The sequence below is a fragment of the Macaca nemestrina genome, chromosome 3 (assembly GCF_043159975.1).
Source record: "Macaca nemestrina isolate mMacNem1 chromosome 3, mMacNem.hap1, whole genome shotgun sequence".
NCBI lineage: Eukaryota > Metazoa > Chordata > Mammalia > Primates > Cercopithecidae > Macaca > Macaca nemestrina.
Window position 1 is genome coordinate 2,507,106 of NC_092127.1, and position 21,910 is coordinate 2,529,015.

At 34.6% G+C, this 21,910-nt stretch overlaps 3 long non-coding RNA genes across 5 annotated transcripts in view; 2 read left to right on the plus strand and 1 right to left on the minus strand.

The window, feature by feature from the left end:
• Positions 1–21,910, plus strand: part of LOC105466539 (uncharacterized) — a 146,074-nt gene that overhangs the window by 41,216 nt on the left and 82,948 nt on the right. The window lies entirely within an intron of this gene.
• The window catches only part of LOC105466537 (uncharacterized), an 84,883-nt gene that overhangs the window by 13,255 nt on the left and 49,718 nt on the right, over positions 1–21,910 (plus strand). The window lies entirely within an intron of this gene.
• Positions 1,635–21,783, minus strand: LOC139362138 (uncharacterized). 2 transcript variants are annotated; one of them, XR_011620466.1, is made up of 3 exons: positions 21,445–21,783; positions 13,245–13,476; positions 1,635–2,610 (listed from the first exon to the last, which is right to left on the minus strand). It is a non-coding gene; the product is annotated as an uncharacterized lncRNA (long non-coding RNA). The 2 variants fall into 2 exon arrangements; XR_011620465.1 differs by lacking the exon at positions 1,635–2,610 and adding an exon at positions 7,786–8,366.

The window sequence follows — 21,910 nt, forward strand, 5'->3', positions numbered from 1 at the left end:
TTACAGGAGTGAACCACCGCGCCCGGCCAGAATTACTAATATACACAGTAATCAAAGCCAACTGAATGTATAATTACTCAGAGAATTTAAAGAATGGACAAAGAATAGAGCTTAGGTTAGAACCCCCCTAAAACATCAATATATTAAGGACAGAAGATTGCTGCAAATAATCGTGACATGAAGTGACCAATGACATGGAGTAACCAACAAAATAAAAAATACAAAAACAAAACAGAAAAAGTACAGGTCAGAAAAATCAAGGGAGGAATATTTTTATGCCCATTTGTTAGTGCTTGTGAATAAGATCAGACATTCCTATAAAATTTTTAAAAACTATTAGATGATCTGTTGAACAGTTAAAACTTAAGACAGAAGGGCCCTTGGTTCCTTAACTATAATTCACTATTTTACATATAAAGACTACCCTTCAACTAATAGAATTAAAAGCAATCTGTTAAAAAAATTTATACTCTTTGACATGCTTGCTCCAAAGGGGAAAATATATCCTAGTAATAAGCAGCTAATTGAGTTCAAATCATCACACAAATATTCAGTAAGCAGGCTCCACGAAGGAAAACGTGATCTGAGTTACAAACAGTAAAGACACTGAGTAATGAACAGTAAATCCACTTGGCATATGGGTGACTGTGAATTTAAGAAAAGCCTCAGAGTAAAGATTCTATATTTGCATAAATATAGCAATATTTTCCCTCTATGTTTCTGTGTCACAAGAAAGTACTAGACAGATTTTATCCAAATGTTAGAGAATGTGTTTGGAATCATTTGACTTAAACTATATACAGCAGAGAGCAAACGCCTGTAGGAACAAGGGCCTCTGAGAAGAGACTGGCAGTCAGCACCCAGGGTAGCTGCAGGCGTGGATTCCTGAGTGAGCCACATCTCACTGGCCATGTGCAACTCTGACAGCAGAGCTCCAGGTGGGAAAGAAACAGAAGGAATTGATTGATTGATCGATTGAATGATGATTAATGAATTTCCTGAGCAATGCAGAGCTGGACAGCAAAGACTGACCACTGAAAGTTAACTTAGGCTGAAATTATTATGCTCTGGAAATAATGTAGTGAAAATAAGACACGCATTACCTTTCAAAAAATAGATAAATATGGATTTCATTCACGCTTAACTTTGCTATTCTATTCATTATTGCCTTTGAAACAGAACTAGAGGAAGGTTTTTCTTCTTCACCCATTCACTGAAGAGTGTTGGTATCCAAAGTGCATTTTGTTCAACTTTCTATTCAAATTTCTAGCTTGCTTCTCCTTCGGGTGTCCTCACTCACTGCTCCATTCAGCAGTGTATTTTGTGACCATTTACTTGTCTCTCCGAAAATCCACTACAAAGAATTCCAAGGCTCGTTTTCTTCAGCAACGAGATCCACGCCAAACCTATTATAATCCTATGTATTCTTTCTCTTCCACCTACATCTGTTTTTTTCCTTTTTCTGAGAAGTCATTGATTTTCTTTTTCTTTGTAAGTTTCAAATAAACCTAAGAACAATAACAAAACTAAAGATGCATGGCCAGGTGTGTGTTTGCCTGGGCAACTTTTCCCAAATATGAAAATAAATATTCTTTTTAATGACAGAGGCTCCTATAACAAAACATACAATTGAATAAATAATCCATCGGCTTTGTTATGTATATGAGAATGGCCACACATTAACATATTGGAAAATAAGGTGCTTCAACACACAAAATCAGGTTTAAATTTGGCTTTGCTCAGCCTAGGCCATGCTTAATATGTTCTGTCGGTACCTTTGATTTGACCTTCTCTCCTCTTAACAGCACTTTGCTATCAGGTCTTACCTAAAGTGCCTTTTCTTCATGTACATCCAATTCAAATGACTTTTCTACCCCGGTCTCTTTCTTTCCCATAGCTCTGCTATTTTCTGCATAGCACTTTATAAACATGAGTAAGAAATCGCTCCCATCCTAGGAGCTGGTCCTTAGTCCACTGGTAGAGACAAATATGCACTTTTGAGCTGAGAGTTGGCACATGAGTTCAGTGTGGGAACAGCATTTCCAGGAGAAGCAAGGGATATTTCAAACAGGTAGTCTCCTGTGCCTAGTACGTGGGTGCCTCAGTTGGGGCATTTTGTAAAGAAGAAAAATCTTACCAGATGGGAAGAGTTGAACCTTGAAAGTATAATTGGAGCCAGATAATAAAAGTTCTTTTCATTTTGTCCTATAATCAAGAAAAAGCCGTAACAGGAGTGTGATATACTCAGTTCAACTACTATGACTTTAAAAGTGTTAAATGAGATTATGTGAAACTGCTTTGAATCAGGAAATGCTGTATAATTCAATCACACAGAAGCACTTCAGTATTTAAAGATGATTCTTTTATGGCACTTAATTTTCTCAGCTCCTAGTTATATCACCTGTCCTAACTCTTGTGATGCTAGTGTGATTCACTTTGAAGAAGCTTACCATTGTTAGCATGTGAACAAGAACAAAAACTTCCCTGCTGCGATCTCCTCTTTTCCACGCCCCACAATAAGGAGAAAAGTTGAGATCAGAAGGAAAACATTGATGGGTGATCCCAGATAGTTCCGGTCGAGTCAGCTTCAGTTAATAAAGGGGTGTGAGTCTGGTTTAAAATACAAAGCAGATCAAGAAAGATCACTTCACAAGAAATAGGGTAAAGTCATGTTACTGGAAGAAAATTTTCATCCTTCAAGTAAAATCAAGTCCTATTATCTTAAAACCTCAAATCCCAACCCATTAGTGCATGAAGAAGTAGTGTACTGTGACTTTTCTCTAAGAGAGATTCCCATCTGCCCTGTTCAGAGGGAGGCACGTTCCTTGGTTTGATGTCTATTATTCTCACAAATGTTTCTCCTACTTTTACTTCCTGTTTCAAAATCAATCAGTAGAATAAACTTTGAGATTTCCTAGATTTACAAAATTAGCATCATTCTGCAACCCTATGTGTTTTTAACTTAAGAGATATTTTTGAGCATATCTGAAATGGTACAGGTACTACAAGTTCATATATTTTCTCCATCAGCACATTATTCCATTTAATGAATATGCCATGAGGTTTTTTTTAGCCCATTCACCTGTCCAGTCCAGGGTGCTTAGGTTATTTCCAGTATTTTGTTACAAGTTAAAAATGTTACAGTGTGTTTTTATTCTTGTCTTCTGGAAGTAAAGTTGCTTGGATGAAAATATGTTCAAATTTATTGCATTTTGGTACGTGTTTCTTGCCATCTTCATGTATTTACACACCAGCCATTTGTAAGCATTTTCATTTCTTTGTATCATTGCTAGCATATGGTATAACAGCACTTTTTATATTTCTCATATTATTTTTGAGACAATATATATATAAGTTTGCTGGCCATTTCTGTTTTCACTTTTGCGAAATGACTACCAATCTTCCTAGATTAAAATCCTGACTCTCAACTGATTTGCTGTTTGAATTTCAGCAAATTATTTATTTAACTTCTCTATAAAATGGTAGTAATATCACTTACCTCATTGGAATGTTGTAGGAATTAAATGGCTTAATTTACATTAAACATTTGAAACAATGTTTGGCCTATATATACAGAATACAAATATAAACTATTATTATCTCATTGTGATTTTAATTTGCATTTGCCTGATGATTAGTGATAATAAGCAATTTTTTTAAAGATAGTTATTGGCCCTTTGTATTTTTTTGAGAAATGTCAGTTCAAATATTTTGCTCATTTTTTAAAAATTCAGTTATTTGTTTTCTTGCCATTGAGTTATTTGAGTTACTTACATATTTTGGATATTACTCATTATCAGATGTATGTTTGCAAATATTGTCTCCTGTTCTACAGGCTGTCTCTTCACTCTGTTGACTGTTGTCTTAGCTGTGCAGAAGCTCTTCAGTATGATGTAATCCCATTTGTTTAGGTTTGCTTTTATTGCCTGTGCTTTTGAAGTCATATCAAAAAAATCTTTGGCCAGTTCTATGTCAGGAAGCTTTTTTCCTATTGTTTCTTCTAATAAATTTAAAGATTCAGGTCGTAAGTTTAAGGTTTAATCTATTGTGATTTGATTTTGTATATGGTGTAAGATGAGTCCAATTTTATTCTTCTGCATGTGATATCTGGTTTCCCATCACCATTCATCAAAGAGACTGTCCTTTTCCTATTGCATATTTTTGGCATCTTTGTTGAAGATTAATTGAACAAAATGCATGGATTTATTTCTGGACTCTAAATTTTGTTTCATTGCTCTGTATGTCTGTTTTTATCCCAGTATCATGCTGTTTGAATTACTATAGCTTTGTAGTATATTTTGAAATCAGGTATTGTGATGCCTCCAGCTTTGTTCTTCTTGGTCACTGTTGCTTTGGCTATTTTTTTTGTGGTTTCATACAAATTTTAGAATTTTTTTTTCTATTTCTGAGGAAAATGCCATTGGAATTTTGATAGGGATTACACTGAATATGCAGATAGCTTTAGTTAGTATGGACATTTTAACACTATCAATTCTAATTCATAAACATGGGATATCTTCCCATTTATCTGTGTTTTCTTCAGCCTCTTGAATCAGTTTTATAGTTTTCAGCATACAGATCTTTCACCTCCTTGGTTAAACATATGCCTAAGTATTTTATTCTTTTTAATGCTATTGTAAATGGCATTTTTTTTAAAAAAAATTCTTTTTTAGATAGTTTGTTATTAGTATACAAATTACTACTGATTTGCATGTTGATTTTATGTCTTGCAACTTTACTGAATTTATTAGTTCTAACAGTTTTTTGGTGGAGTCTTCAGGGATTTTCTCTATATAAAAAATGTCATCTGCGGAAACAGATAGTTGTAATTCTTTCTTTTCAATTTAGATGCCTTTTATTTATTTTTCTTGACTAATTACTACGACTAAGACTTCCTGTACTATACCGAATAGACGTAGTGAGAGTGTGTACCCTTGTTCTGTTCCCTATCTTGGGGGAAAAATTTTTAGTTTTTCACCTTTTTCACCATTAAGTATGTTAGCTGTGGGCTTGTCATATATGATCTCTATAGTGTTGAAGTATAATCTTTCTATACCTAATTTGTTAAGAGTTTTTATGATGAAAGGATGCTGATTTTTTTCAAAAGATTTTTCTGCATATATTAAGATGACCATATGATTTTTATCTTTCATATGGTTAATGCAGTATATCATATTTATTGATTGTATATGTTGATCCGTCTTTGCATCCCAAGGGTAAACCTCACCTAATTATAATGAATTGTCCTTGTGATGTGCTGCTGAATTTGGATTTCTAGTATTTGTTAAGGATTTTTGCATCTATGTTCATCAGGGATATTGGTCTGTAATTTTCTTTCCTTGCAGTGTCCCTGTCTGGCTTTTATATTAGAATAACACGGATTTTGTAAATTGAATTTGATAGTATTTCTTTCCCCTCAAGTTTTTGGAAGAGTTTGAGAAGAATTGATATTATTTCTTCCTTAAATGTTTGCTAGAATTTACCAGTGAAGTAATCAGAACCTGAGATTTTTTTTTTTTTTTTAAATATTTTGATCACTGAATCTCTTTACTCGTTATTGCTCTATTTAGATTTTCTATTTCTTCATGAACCATCCTTGGTGGGTTGTATGACTCTAGTAATTTCTCCATTTCTTTTGTGTTATCCAATTTGTTTGCAATGTATAATGACTTGGGCTGTTATATGGCTAATGGCTAATGTATTCTCTTATAATCCTTTGTATTTCTGTGATGTCAGTTGTAATACCTCCTCTTTCATTTCTCATTTTAGTTTTTTGAGTCTTTTCTGTTTCTTTAGTCTAGCTAACGACTTGCCAATTTTAGTTATCTTTTGAAAAAACCATCTCTTTCACTGATATTTACACTGATTTTTAAAATATCTATTTCATTTATTTTGGCTCTGATATTTATTATTTCCTTCCTTCTGCTGACTTTGGGGTGAGCCTACACTCTGAAGCTACTGGAGCAGGCCTGGACCTTGGGTCTACTGAAGCCTGTGAATGTGGGGACTGACATGGAGCGTGGGCTGTCTTGGTGCTGGGAGAGGCCTGGGAACCTGGGTCGGCAGGGGCCAGTCTCAAGCCTGTGTCCACGGGTGCTGGCCTAGTACCTGAGACTACGGGGCTAGCATAGAGCCTGGGTACATGGAGGCTGGCCAAGAGACTGCATCTGTGGGGGCTGGCCTGAAGGCTAGGTCCACAGTGGCTAGGTCTCTGGCACTAACATGGGCTTGGGGACTGAAGCAGCTGGGAGCGTGCAGCCATGGGAGACAGCTGAGAGTCTGGGGCAGCAGGGTCGAGCTTGATGCTGGGCAAGCCTGCAGCCCGTATCTGCAGAGGCTAATCTGGATCCTGAGGCTGCTGGAATCAGCCCCGCACTGGGTTTCTCTGGAATGTACCTGGTGCTGGGCTCCACATGAAGTTAGGTGATGATTTCACTCTACTTTCCCACACAGAGGGTATCTTAGTTCCATACTACACTCAGGTGTCATAGTCTCTTACCTGGATTCCTTAATTCTTGCAAAGGCATTTTCAAGTGTGGATAGTTGTTCAAATTGATGACAACTGCTGAAAGGTTCTATTCCACCATATTGAAGGCTGAATATTTCTTAAGATGGAGGCTTCGAAATGATTGATTTGACAATTTTTTTATTCTAATATGGGCATTTAATTTTAGGATTTTTTCTCTAAATTACATAGCTCTGTTCCTCAGATTTTGATGTGTTGTGCTTCATTACCACTCAGTTCAAAATACTTTCTTACTTGCCCAGTCATTTCTTTTTTGACCCATGAGTTATTTAGAAGTATGTTGTTTGGTTTGAAAATACGGATGAATATTTAAAATATTTTGCTGTTGATTTCTAATGTAATTCATTTGTGGACATGGACCATTCTTTTGTGTGGTTTTAATGTTTTTATGTTTATTGAGCCTGTTGTATGATCTATCTGATTCAATGTTCCACGGGAAATTGAAAAGAATATACTTCCTGCTGTTGTTGGGTGGGGTTGCTCGATAAATGTCAAGATGGTTGGTGATGTTTTCAATTCTTGTAAATCCTTACATTCTCTGCTTGATCTATTAATGATTAAGTTGTTGAACTTTGCAAATACAATTGTGGATATGTGTATCTATCCACTCAGTTCTACTAATTTTTGTTTTATATATATTGAAGTTGGCCTATCAGATACACACATAGACTAATCTTATGTTCTCTCAACTATTTTACCCCTATAATATTGTGAATTCAGTCTCTTTATCCCCGGTAATATTCTTTGCTCTGAAATCTACATTTTCTGATATTAATGCAGTCATTCCAGCTTTCTTTTAATTAGTGTGAGCATATTATATATATGTATTTGTGACATTGACTTATTCAGTTTTACTGAATCTATATCTTTATATCTGAAGTGGGTTTCTTGCTGAAAGCATGTAGTTGGGTCTTATTTTTTATTCAACAATCTTTGTTTTGTAATTGGAGTATTTAGCCTATTTATATATAATGTGATTATAATATGATTAGGTTTAAATCTGTCATCTTGCAATTTGTTTCATTTTTTCATTTTTTTGCTTTTTTCTTTTTCTTCCCTTTTTCTGGATTGATTATATTTTATAATCCTATTTTATCTCCATTTGCTTATCAGTTACAGCTTTTTAAAACAGTGTTAGCGGTTGTTCTAGAGTTTATAATATACATCTGTAACTTCATCCTCTAAAGTAGGATGATATATCATTACATATGTAAAGAAATACAATATGATATATAAAGGAATACAATATATTACTGTAATACAAATTATATACAAAATATTTCATTCCTTTGAATCCTGCTGGGAAGTATCCTGGGTTCCAATGAGATGTTTTGTACTCAGTTTCAGCCTTTGAGGTTGCTTTTAAGCTTTTTATAGCAATATCAGAGCAAACTTGAGTTTATAGCTAACTTGTACCCATTACTGAGAAAATTCCTTCTGAGGACTCTGTCTCAATGCTCTTTCAATTAGCAAGATTTCCTACTCTATTTTATGAGTTCTCAGCATTATACTATGCTTGTTTTGGTTGGTTCTTTCTTCATCTTGAGTAAATTCTATACGTGCATGTGCAGAACTGTGCTCAGCAAAAGTTTGAAGGAGACCCTCTTACAGATCTCCAGAGTTCTTCTCCAGGGCTCCCCGCTCACCAGTACTTTGCCTGAATTGCAGTACTTGCCTCCTCAACTCAGCAAAGCCACTAGACTGTTTTGTCCCCACTCCTCACATTGTAGCTTTGAAACTTTTTCCAGGCGTTGATCTGGGTCTATCACATTGTCACCTCATTTGTGTTCCTTTTCTCAGGGATCTCTGTCCTGGGCTACATGTTATTCAAAGTCTGAAACTGTTTTTAAAAACATATATTTTGATTATTTTTTAGTGATTTTTATCTGGGACGGTTAATCCAGTTCTGGCTATTTTGTTGTGGCTAGAATCGGAAGTCCCTCTTTAATTATTAAAGGCACTTAGAATGCTACTTATTTTCTATGTAATTATTCAATTATATAGTAATCCAGCAACTATATCAAATCTTCTTACAAGTTTTAGTAATTTATCTGTATGGTTTCTTGGATTATATACTTAGAACACTAAATTGAATATAAATATTGCCAGTTTTGTCTTTTTCCAATTCTTTGCCTATTTCTTTTTATCTTAAAATTTTCCATATAAATTTGACAATTTTACTCAATGAGAAATGACATTTAAAATGTGCTTTAAAACAAATTAAAGTTAGAAAAATATATGCATTTTTATAGTTTTTAAAAAATCTTTTGTTTTGGCATTGTGCTGAAAATAAAATATATCTTGCAGTAATACAATATGCCAATTCATAAAGTTTAAGTTAACAGGATTCTCAGTTTAACATTTTCAAAGTTAATATTAAGATAGAGAGTTTTACCTCTATGATAGTACATATAAAAGTGTATTATAATCTCACATCCATCTCCATGTGGCTCACAAATTTGACATTGCTCCATAAAAGCTTTCAGATTCACATTCAACAGTGTCACATCCAAGGAATCACAAATCTGTCTTTGGAATATCTCCTCATAAAATCTTTATCTTTACACATACCTCCAGTGTAATGTTTAACGTAAGGGAACATTGCAGATATCTTGGTTCTTATTCATATGTTTAATGGGAATGCTTTTTCTAACCTGTCACCATTAAGTCTGATGTATGTTAAAGGTTTTACTAGAAACTGATTCAGGGGAAAAAAAAAATCCTTTTTCTTCCTGCTTTGAAAATGGCCTCTTTTGTTGTTATTTTTCTTGATGAGTCAGTATTAAATTTTTAAAATTAATTTTGCCTTTATAAATATACTATTTTGTTTAGATTGAGACCATCCTGGCTAACACGGTGAAACCCCGTCTCTACTAAAAATACAAAAAATTAGCCAAGTGTGGTGGCGGCGCCTGTAGTCCCAGCTACTCGGGAGGCTGAGACAGGAGAATTATTTGAACTTGGGAGGCAAAGCCTGCAGTGAGCCGAGATCAAGCCACTGCACTCCAGCCTGGGTGACAGAGCAAGGCGCAGTCTCAAAAAAAAAAAAAAAAAGTAAATGTGTTGTATTACGTTTTGTGATGTATTATCTTTATATTTCTGAGATGAACACTTCTTGCTATAATTTTTTTTATTATAATGACAATTTTAATTTGCTGATAGCTTATTGAAAAATTTTGTATATATACTATGTGAGACTATCATCTTATTTCTTATCTTAAAATTGACTAGTTTCAGTATAGTTTATAATCTTTTTAAGGATATGAGTAGTTTTTCATTCTCTTCTATCCTTTGATAAATATACTTTAATGATTGTTTTGTATTCCCGACAAACCTTTCATCATTTTTATCTGTTAATATTTCTTAACTTGAAATCTATATGATTTTACTCTAAACACTCCAGGCCTTCTTATGTGTACTGTTTGCATGGTAGGTATACTTTCTGTTAATCAAAACCTTTCTAGTTCTTTATTTTTAATGTGTTTCTCTTGTAGATAACATATAGTTGGATCTTGCCTTTTTATTTCTTGCAAAAATTTCTGCCTTGTAATTGGAGTGATTGATGATCTAATGTAATTCTTGATATAGTTGGATTTATGTCTATCATTTTCCTGTTAAGAGTTGCATTTGTCTCTTTGTTTTCATACTTCTCTTTCTCCTGTTTGGCATTCTTTTGGAATATATACATTTTTTAGGAATTTTATTTTCTTTTACTTAATTTTTAAAAAATTTTTATAGCTATTTTCTTTCTTAGTGGTTGTTCCTATAATTACAATGAATCCTTACCTCCTCATAGTTTACACAGTTAATATTAAACCACTTTGTATGCGGTATACAAATCCTGGAAGTGCATGATCACTTTACCACACCCTTGGTTTTGATTCTCTAGTTGTCATATGTACTGTATTTGCATGTGCTATAATCCCTGTAATACTAATTTTAAAATATTACAGGGATTGTAACACATGTAAATGCAATACATCCTATTTCTTCCAGTCGATTCATGTTTCTTTATAGTTTTATCTTGGCCTGAAGAACTCCCTCTAGCATTTCTTATAGTAGAGATTAGCTTATTTCATTTCTCTGAAAATGTCTTCATTTTATCTACATTCTTAAAGGATATTTTCATTGAATATAGAATTCTTGGTTGACATTTTTTTTTTTCTTCTAGTATTTTTAAAAAGTAGCTTTTTGTTTGTTTGTTTTGTTTTGTTTTTTTTCTGGCTCTTACTATTTCTGATAAGAAGCCTGAGGTTATTCAAATCATTATTCACTGATACGGAATTTATCATTTTCCTCTGCCTTTTTTCTATATGTTCTCTTTATCTTTGGTCTTTAGTAGTCTGTCTATGATGTATTAAGGCCTCTGCATATATGTGCATGAGTATGTACGTATGTGTGACTTTATCCTGTTAGGGTTCACTGAGTTTCTTGAATCTGTAAATTATGTCTTCCATCAAAATTGTGTAATGTCAGACATTATTTCTTCTAAATTTTTTTCTGCTTTATTGTCTCTCTTTTCTCCTTCTGAGACATGCACATACACACACACACATACACATTTTGATATTGTCCCACAGTTCTCTGAGGTTCTATTATTTATTTTTCTGAATCATCTTCCTTCTTATTCAGGTTGGATATTTTATATTGAGGAGTCATCAAGTTCACTAATTCTTCTGTCTTCTCTATTTTGCTGATAAGCTTATCTAGCAAGATTTTATTTCAGATATATTTTAGTTTTCTAATTTTCATTTGTAATAGTTTTAACTTCTCTGCTGAAATTTTTCTACCTTGTATTTGTTTTAACAATTTATTCCTTGCTATCCTTGTGCGCAGTTATAATGGCTACCTCATAATCTTTATCTGGATGGTCTCAGGGTTAGTCTCTGACAGTCTTTCTTCTTGAGAATGTTTATTATTTTCTATTCTGTTGTATATCAAGTAATAGAAGATTGTATCTTGAACACTGCAAAACATTGTAGAAACTCTAAATTCTAAATTATGTTACTCTGAAAGATTTTCATTCTTCTTATTTAAAAAAATGTTAAGCAATAGCTGAACTCAAACTTCTGATTCTATCTCCCCTGTGTGGGTAAAACCTTAGTTGGCCTTTTGAAGTCTAGAGATTCGGACTGCTTTTTATGCAAAATTGTTTCCCTGAGATTGTCCTTTCTTCTTTGTAATATGCTCCTTCACTTACCAACAGCTGCAGTTGCCCCAGTCTTTGTCCCTGGCCTTTCAAGTCAGTAAGTCCATGGGTTTCCATATGAATTTTAGCTGCTTTGTGTGGCAACATCTGCAGACTTCCTCATTCTAAAAGCAGTTAAAACAACTGTGACAACAACTGGAGAGTCAAACCCTCCTGTGATCTTATTCATAACTTCCCTTCAGCATCTACCAGACTATTTTCACTCTCCAGTGCCTGCAGGTAGTTGCTTTTTCAACATTTTGTTTAGAGTTGCTATCTGTTGGTTCAGCAAGAATTTACTTAGCCACGAATGGAAGAGGAACACTTTTCTATATTTTGAAATTAAAAAGGGATAATAAGAAGTTTAAATCTTAAAGTTTTCTAAAATGCATCTGCAAAATTACATCTGTGGTAACTTGGGGTGTGGCAATTTCTATAATTATATTTAAATTTTGTAATTTAAAGAATAGTTTAATATTATGTTTTCAGAAAGGTATTGTTATCTTCTTCAAATGCATTAACTTAAATTTTTGATATATTGTCAAAAATATATAAAAATATATATTCAAGTATATGTTCTACTGTAGTTATGTCCCCTTTTAATTTCTGATACAGCTATATATACTTTTTTTCTTCCTGTCTTAGTTTGCTCAGGCTACTATTACAAAATACCTTGGACTGGGTAAAATAGAAATACAAATTTCTTGCTAATGGTTCTGGAGGCTGGGAAGTCCAAGATCAAAGTATCAGCAGATTTGGTGTCTGGTGAGGGCTTGTCTTCTCCTTCATAGGTGGCACCTTCTTGTTGGGTCTTTACATGATGGAAGGGCAAACAGTTCCCCTCAAGTCTCTTTAATAAGTAAGGATACTTATTAAAAGTGTTATTCCATTCACAAACATGGAGCCCTCATGACCTAATTACCTCCCAAAGGCCATGGCTCTTGATATTATCACATTGGGGATTAAGTTTTAACACATAAATTTTGGGAGGACACATATATTCAAACCACAGCACCTCCCTTTAAAAGTTGGCTTAAAGACTCGTATATTTTATTCATTTTTGGGGGGGGTAAAGGTAAATAACTTTTGTATTTACTGATCCTCTTTGTTATTTCCTGTTTTACTACATTCTCTTTTTTACATTTATGTTTTCCTTTTTTCTTTAGACTTGTGTTTATTTTGTCAAAAAAACAGATCTTTTAATGTAGGTTATTTATTTAAAGTATATTTTAGGCTATAAACATTAAAGATAGTGTTTCAAAATACTTATTTTATATTTTGTATTTTAATTATTTTTAATGTGTTTTTCTTTAAAATGCTATTTATGAATGCCTTTACACCAGTCAATGACATTAAAAACATTTATTATATTTTCATTTTGTTTTATATTTTGTGTTTATGGTCTAACATACAACTTGAAGGAGCAATTTGGTACATATTTTATGGGTATATAACATATATATGGAGATATACATATATACATATAATCTATATAAGTATGTATTTTCTCCCTATGTATCATACACATACCTCATGGCTCAAATCTTTGTCTTTTTGGCTATCTTGGGTGAATAAAGTCAAGATAGAAGATAGAATGCAGAGTCACAAAGAAAATAGTTTAAATAATAATATAAGAGAAAGTATCAGTTGGAGTTTGTGTACATGGAGAGTGGGAGGAAGGAGGTGATATCAAGTCTCTCTGCTTTTCTAGGAACCTCAAGGGGCTAATTTATTACAACAGGAATTTTCATCAAGTGGGATGCTGAAAACACAATTATGAAATGTTAGCATTAAAAGGGAAGCTTAAAAATTGCCTACTTTTTTTTTAAATAGATAAAGTTAACCAAAGTCATGGAAAAGACTTGAATCAAGGCCCTTGTTTATAAGTTATTTTCTTTACATTAGTAATTCCCAATTTCAACTTCTCAGACTATTAGAGATTTATATTTCACTATTTCAAAAAGTCAAATATCACATATCTTTAGCCTCAGAAGCACCTCACAACCTAAAAATGCCATTGTAGAAAGCCAGTATTGTACTGCTGGCTATCCAGTTGTAATAGAAAAATATCTTTTAAACCACTGATATTGATGAAAAAAAAAAGCTGTAACAAAAGACGTCCTTTATGGGAAATTTGGGAGCTATTGCTTTCTATCATGCATATAATTCATTCATTCTGACATGAAAAACATACATTTTATCAAAATCCACAGTTAGTGCACAATATTATTCAGGTGGTTTTATAGGAGTCTAGGAATTAAAGAACATTTATTTCTACAAATAATCTATATTAGTTTCTTGTTCATCACAAGAGTCATTCGTGGAAGCTGGCTTTAAACTGCATTTAAGCCATTTTTAATAATAACTTAATGACTTTTCACTATGACATACCACCCGAGGTTTTCCTTTTAGATATGAATAGCAATCATATCACTAGGCAACTAAAAATTAAGCATCAAAAAATAAATATTTTTTGAAAATAACTTTAAAAGTTATTTTCACCTGGAGACAAAAGATGCAGTCTAATCAAGACAGTGAAAGTTGTGAATGCTTTGGATAATTTTACTTGTAAATAGTAATGTTTCAAATAGTCTATAAATCTTTGTTTATCAAATCACAGATTTACTAACAGACCTATGATTCAAGTCCTTTGAATTTTCATTCTTTTAATGTTCCGCCTTTCCTCTTTGTATAACCTGACAATAATTCAAAAAAGAAGAACCCATCTAATTTATATACCTTGTTCATTGGGTAATGGAAACTAATAAAATGTACATTAACAAAAAGAGAGAACTTCTTGACCAAGAAGTGCTTCATACCAGATTTCATTTGGGTCTCATCAGATGTTATTAACATGTTAAGTATTCCTCTAGCTTCAATGGGTGTTTTAATTTGAGATCACATGGGCAGAAGTTACCACATTTAAATGTGAGTGAATAATTATATAAACAGGTTTAAATGTAAATTTGCAGGTTATCCAAGCACATTAAAATTTTTAACTTAAAACTATTTTCAAATTGTAGAATTAAGATTGGCCTCAAAGATTATTTTGGCATTAAAATATATACAGTTAGAACTCCTAAAAACATCGAAGACATCATCAAACCCTCAGGCTTAGATAAGGAAACAAAAGTCCAGAGGGTTAAATCTACTTTTCCAAGATGATTTATCTGCTTTCAAGCAAAATTTGCAGTAAAATTGTGCATTGCAATTTCTATCATTATTCTACCTATAAAGAGAATACTGGGTCCAGATAAGGTTTTTTTGTTTGTTAGTTTTTTGCTTTCAACCCTTAAATCATTTAAATCATTTCCACAAATGATTTTAAGCCCCTTCGTTGCTTTCTGAAAAAGCAAAATACTTCTAGAGGTTGCTTGCCTGGGCACCCAGAGCCCACTGTTGGTTTTGTCCTTTTAAACACTCAGCTTCTAGATACAACTTTGTGATTTAGAATGAGAATCTGCTCCTGAAGATCAGCCTTGTTCTAAATTTAACCCAGGTATTTGATGCAATAAATCTATGAGAGACCTTGGGTATTCAAATGTTAGCATTACAAAACAGTATTTCCGCTATCGGCTGGGAGCTTTTAGATAATCAGAAACCAGAGTTCTTTCAATGTTTTGTTTGATTTTAATGATCATTATTATTATTTTTATTATTATTGTAGAAATAGAATCTCACTCTGTGGTCCAAACTAGAGTGCAGTGGCATGAACATAGCTCACTGCCTCAAGCTTTTGGACTCAAGTGATCCTCCTGCCTCAGCCTCCCAAGTAGCTGGGACTACAAACATGAGCCTCCATGCCTAGCTAATTCTTTTAATTTTTTTATTTTGTACAGACTGGGATCCTCTATGTTGCCCAGGCTTGTCTCAGACTCTTGGCCTTAAGTGATTCTCCTGAATCCATCTCCGAAAGCACTGGGATTATAGGCATGAGCCACTGTACTAATGTCTAATTTTTATTTTAATTGTGTCTTTGTTTTTGAACAGTTATCTCACAGGAGAGAAAGGTATCTAGCATAATCTTCTTCCAGAATCCAGGATTCAAACCGTGTGGCAAAATACAAATGATTGAGAAGGAGGCTGATTTCATTAAAGGAGGCGGCACAGCTGCCCAGAGTGATGCTGACTTCATTTAACATGGGGGACATACTGGATTAGTGGGAGGCTGATGATCATTTTAGTTTTTACGTGAATCTTTTCTCAGTCACAGGCAAGTTGTTTAATTTGACAGTGGTTAAGCAATCTGTGATTCATAGCTCCATAGACAAGAGAGGATGTAATTTCCTGGTCTTTATTATTGAAATCAATAAGCAAATTATATAGGAGGCCATGCATGTCTGAAATAACAAAGCATAGTGGCCAGAAACTGTTTTCCCTATTATTCCTCTTTATGAGGACCCAGAGAAAGCTGGGATTTACAAAATAAATACATAAAAGCTATTCTGACCTGCTGGTTGTTTAGTTGAAGCACACTGCATACAACTTGTGCTGCATGAAATAAAAGTGCATAACAGGAAGCCATACTTTTTAAGGTTAACAACAGTGAATAATCAAAACAGTCCAGAAAGTGTGTGGGATGTGATGTAAGTATCACCATGCAGGAGGTCACATGTGGGGATGGGAGCCAGCAGAGGGACGGCAGATATTCAAATATGGCATAAACCCCAGGCTGAGTGATTATGCTTAAATCCCCTCTTCCAAATCAACTCACCATATGCTGACTATGCTCCACGTTTTTGCTTCATAAATTATGTAACAAAAAATGCTTTGCACATAAATCATATTTTGTTAGACTCAGCTCCAAATGGGTCCATGTAACTTATTTTAAGTCCAATCTCATCTTTTTCTTTTTTTTTCCCTCAGCATGAATTCCTTCTTATTATCACAATTTAATGCCTTAGTTTCCTTTTGGCATTACCAGTTACCTAACATGCTTTCATGAAAAATTCTTAGGAAAATGAGAATTATTTTGTATTTAGGGTGAATTGAACACATCAACGCTCAACTTAAATGAGAAAATATATTGAAAGCAGATTATATTTCTTTCAAATAACTTACTCATGTTTCATGGGCATGCATTTTAAAGAGATTATTCATACCACTTATTTTAAACACAATGTTTTATCTGACATCATTTATTTATACAACAAAATGTGACTCAGTCCACATACACGTGTATGAAGATCAGTGGTAAAATCCTAGGATGATTTTAATGTGATAACTGTGGAAGCAAGTGGCTCTGTGAGATGGATTTTTTAAAGAGGAAAACAAGTCACCCAGGCCAAAAAGTTGAAAAGTTTGGCCCTAAAATTTCCATTATTTTTCCTCAAAGGATAAGTACAACATGGTTGTATAGTAAACACAGCACTATGCGTCATATCTGCGTTTAAGTTTGGAAGAGATGTTCAGCCTGACTTAGCCTCGTCATGTTCTCTTATTGCTGGAAAAACAAAGATCTAGAGAGGTAACACGATTGACTCTAAGTCACAAAGCAGCTCCAGAACTCAGGTTTCCCAATTCCCTCATTTTAATGGGAAGGACAGAGCCTGCAGGTTGAGGCAGAACTGGGTCTGAATGTCAGCTGTGTGACTCTAGACCCAAGGGGCATAACTTCTCTGGGGCTGGCTTTCCTCATGGGTGATCAACACGCTCTGGAGATGGAAGTTTCTGTCTTTCAAGTTGGATGGCTGGGTTGAAAATGTACGTAAAATGCTGATCTCAGCCCCAAAGTGTGTCACGTGTGCCAGACTGGTAGCTATGAGGGTGCCCGAGATTGAAATAAACTCGAGTAGAGGAAGAACAATTCCACGTGGCAGTTTGGCTTTTCCTTAGCTACTTGTTTTAAAACCACAAATTGAAGTCGGCCATTGTTCAGCTTTATTTTACAGATAAGCATACTGAATAATTAAAAGTACAATTCACTTGCTAATCTTTGTTTCCTAAAACTGATTTAGCCTGAATAACTTTGGTCAGAGAATACAAAGTGAGACAAGAAACCGAGTTAGGAACAGTAGGAACCGGGATCCAAATTTTTGGACTGAGTGCCCCCAGACTATTTTAAATTTAGTAGAAGAATGAGGCAGTGCTTTAGCTCTCACAATTGCGCTCTATTGCATCATGGTTCTCTCTGGTATAATTATGATGTATGTAAAGTACCTTGGCCCTCAACTACATAATTAAGATAATTTTAAAATTTAACAGGAAAATACTTTGTCCATCATTTGAGGGACAATGTAATACTATATAATTAAAATGAAATGTAAGTTCTATCAGAGCTAGAGATACAGGCATAAGGATCTGATCTGAGGGAAAAAAATGAACTCTTGGTTATAGAGATGTGTTAAACTACAAAATTCTACCTAAGAGATAGAAAAGAAAATGGCTATCTTTTGCTCTAAAAATAGAAGTAGCTACAGAAATATAATTTAAAAATCCCATCATTGTCCGAAGTATTACCTAACGTCTCTAGGACATTTAGAAAAAATTTACTGATCAATTTCCACACAAATTCTCTCAAAACTAACATGTGAGCCTACTGGCCACCAGAATGTCTTCTTGCTTTAAGTATGGGAAATACTGTTTTCCACGAGGATTTTTTTTCCTTATACTCCTGTTAAATTTTCCGTTTTCACCTAAAACAATGACATTTTTTCCCTCAGATTTCCATTGTATATCATATTAATGCTAACAAAATCCCTCATAAATTGATAGCAATGAAGATATTGAAAATGACAGCCAAAGTTGATTCCTATATTATTATGTAACATTCCAGAATCATCAAGGCTTTTTCTTGTCAACCTTTATGTACTATTTGTTTATTCTGTATCTATTTATTCATATGATCATTCATTATTTTTATATTTATTAAATCTTGTTTTTTACTAATGGGTCTAATTTGGCAGGTCTCAAAATTATCCAGATTTCCTAAAAGTAATATATTATGGTTGTCCAGGTATAATGCTTTAAAAAGTTAAAAGTATGATTCATTCCAATATAAAATTAATACACACTGAAGACTTGTTAGCTCAAGAATGAGCAAGCTAGGTAGAATGTAAAGTATTTCCACGAGTCTGTGAACTACACAGTCTTCATAGATATTTTAAAAAGAGACCTTGGTCATAAGGTTGCTAGGTTAGTACAAAACTGGTTAATACCCTACAGGGTAATGAAACCATAACCTTTGGAAATATCTCTTCTACTGAAATGAAACCTGTCAGGTTAACATATTACTTCACAGAACTTGAGCTCTCAGTCAAATCAAATTAGCAAATGTAAAAGATGCATTATTATAGGAAATTAAATAATCCTTGTTTGAAATTGATAAACAGTGTTCCAATATGACATTGAAAGGACGTGACACTCATCTTTTTTGCCTTTTTTCCTAGTTTTAAATAATCTTCCTTAACATGGTTCATATAAATCCTTTTATAATTCTTTAATTTCTTTTTCATCCCATTGTGTATTAGTTTTCTATTGCTATCTTAATGAATTAATCATAAACTTAGGGGCTTAAAGTAACACAAATTTGTTATTAAATTTGGTCTAAATTTTTGGACTAAGAATGCCCCCAAACTATTTCAAATTGTAGGTCCATAGATGAAAAGTCTGGATTGCGTTTCACTAAACTAAAATAAACGTGGCAGTAAGCTGCGTTCCTTTCTGGAGGCTCTAGGAGACAATCTCATACAGTTTATTGGCAGAAATGAATTTACTGTGGGTGCAAGAGGAAGGTCCTCAAATTCTTATTGACTGTCAGCTGACAGACATTCCCAGCTTCTAGAGGCTGTCACGTTGCTTGGCTCATGGTCCCCCCTTCCATCTTCAAAGCTAGAAATGAAGGATGAAGTCCTTCTCATAGTGAGTCTTTTTAACCCACCCTTCTGCCTTCCCCTTCCTCTCTTGAGGACTCAAGTCACTAGACTGGCCCCCTCTGCCCCCAGATAATCCAGGATAATCCCCCCCATCTCTATGTCTATACCCTTAATCACACTGCAAACTGTCTTTTGCCATGTAACATAGTCACAGGTTTGGTAGGTTAGGAGGTTTGGTGGTTAAGGGTCGACACTGTGTGTGTGTGGCGGGGCAGGCTTTTGTTGAAAGTCCCATACTTTCCCCACTGAGTTGTTTTAGAACATTTGTGAAAAGTAAATTTTCCATAAAGGCATGAATTTGTTTCTGGACTCTCAATTATTTTCCATTGATGTACATGAGTAAGCTTGTGCCAGCACCATGTTGTCTTGATTACTGTGGTTTTAACATAATTTTTGAAATCAAGTAGGTTTTTTTTTTTTTTTTTTTGAGACGGAGTCTTGCTCTGTGGCCCAGGCTGGAGTGAGCGGCGCCATTTTGGCTCCCTGCAAGCTCCGCCCCCGGGTTCCCGCCATTCTCCTGCCTCAGCCTCCCGCGTAGATGGGACCACAGGAGCCGCCACGACGCCCGGCTGATTTTTTTGTATTTTTAGTAGAGACAGGGTCTCACTGTGTTAGCCAGGATGGTTTCGATCTCCTAACCTCCTGATCCACCCGCCTCAGTCTCCCAAAGTGCTGAGATTACAGGCGTGAGCCACCATGTCTGGCCAGTTCTTCGTTTTTAACAGTATTTTGGGCATTCCAGGTTGTCAGAATATGCAGATAAGTTTTAGTATCAGCTTATAAATTTTTGCAAAAGAAGCCTCCTAGCCTTTTGATACGAATTGTGTTGAATTTCTAAACTAATTTGGAGAATTTCCATCTTGAGTCTTCTAATCCATCAATATGAAATGTCCACTTATGTACATACTTAATTTCTCTCAGCAACATTTTGTAGTTTTCAGTAGATGTCATCTTCTTTTGTTAAAGTTATTTCCGAAAAGATTACATTTTCATAGATGTGAATGAAATTTTCTTCATTTAATTTTTGTGGTTTTGTATTTCTAGTATATAAAAGTGCAATTGATTTTTATATATTGATCTCGTATCCCAAGGCCTTGCTAAACTCATTGATTAGTTCTAGTTTTTTTCATGGATTTTTGGGGATTCTCTCCATATAGAATCATTTTCTTTTTAAATAAAGACAGTTTTACTCCTTTATTTCCACTTCGGATACATTTAATTAATTGATTGGTTGGTTGGTTGTTTTCTTGGAATGGCTAGAAAATTCAGTATAATTGTGAATACAAATAACAAAAGTAGACATCTTTGTTACTGATCTTAAGGGGGAATTTTCAGTCTTCTGCCATTAGATATGATGTTACCTGTAGTGTTTTCTTAAATTCTCTGTCAGTTTAAAAAAGTTTTCTTCTATTTCTAGTTTTTTAAGATTTTTTTAAAAAATCATAAATAGGTCTTAAATGCCATCCAATTCTTTTCCTACCTCTGTTGAGATAATCATGGAATATGTTAGTTCTTTATAAATTGAATGTGGTTGGTATATTACATTAAATTGGTTTTTGGATGTCAAATAAACCCAGCATTCTTGGATAAACCCCATCGGGTCATAGTATATAACCATTTTTATATTTTGCTGGATTCACTTTTTTAACACTTTGTTAAGGAATTTTGCAGCCATGTTAATGAGAGATACTGGTCTGTGATGTTTTTCCACTTGTGATATCTTTGGCTTTGCTATCGGGGTAATACTAGCCTTGTCAGATGATTTGGGATTGTTCCTTAATCCACTATCTTCTGAACCATCCACAGTAAGTGATGAACTGCCATGATTTCTTCTGTGACTATTTGATAGAACTTACCATAGAGGTCAGTTGGGCCTAGACTTTTCTTTGTGGGAAGATTTCAAAACGCTTAATTCAGTTTCTGTGCTTGCCATGAATGTATTCAGATGTTCTATTTCTTCTTGACTGAGTTTCAGTAACGTGGGATTCTTAGGAATGTGCCCGTTTCGTCTACGTTGCCTAACGTTTCATGACAGAACTGTTCAGAACAGCTGCTGTCTCTCCTTCAGTGTGACAAGGCTTTCTTCCTCTGCCGCCATCTGTGTGTGGGTGAGGGGCGCAGCCACTGTCCGGGCGTTTCCACGTGCGCGCTGGATTCCGGTTCTTTAAGGCTCGCATCTCTCGGGCACGCCTGCGCCCTTGGGGCGGGGTCTCGGCCTGCACCCTCCCTCCAGGCTCTGTGTCCGCAGGCAGCCAGCCGGTTACCAGGATCAACCTCAGACGAGCAGAGCAGCGGAAGGCACGTGACCGCCACGGTTCGAGG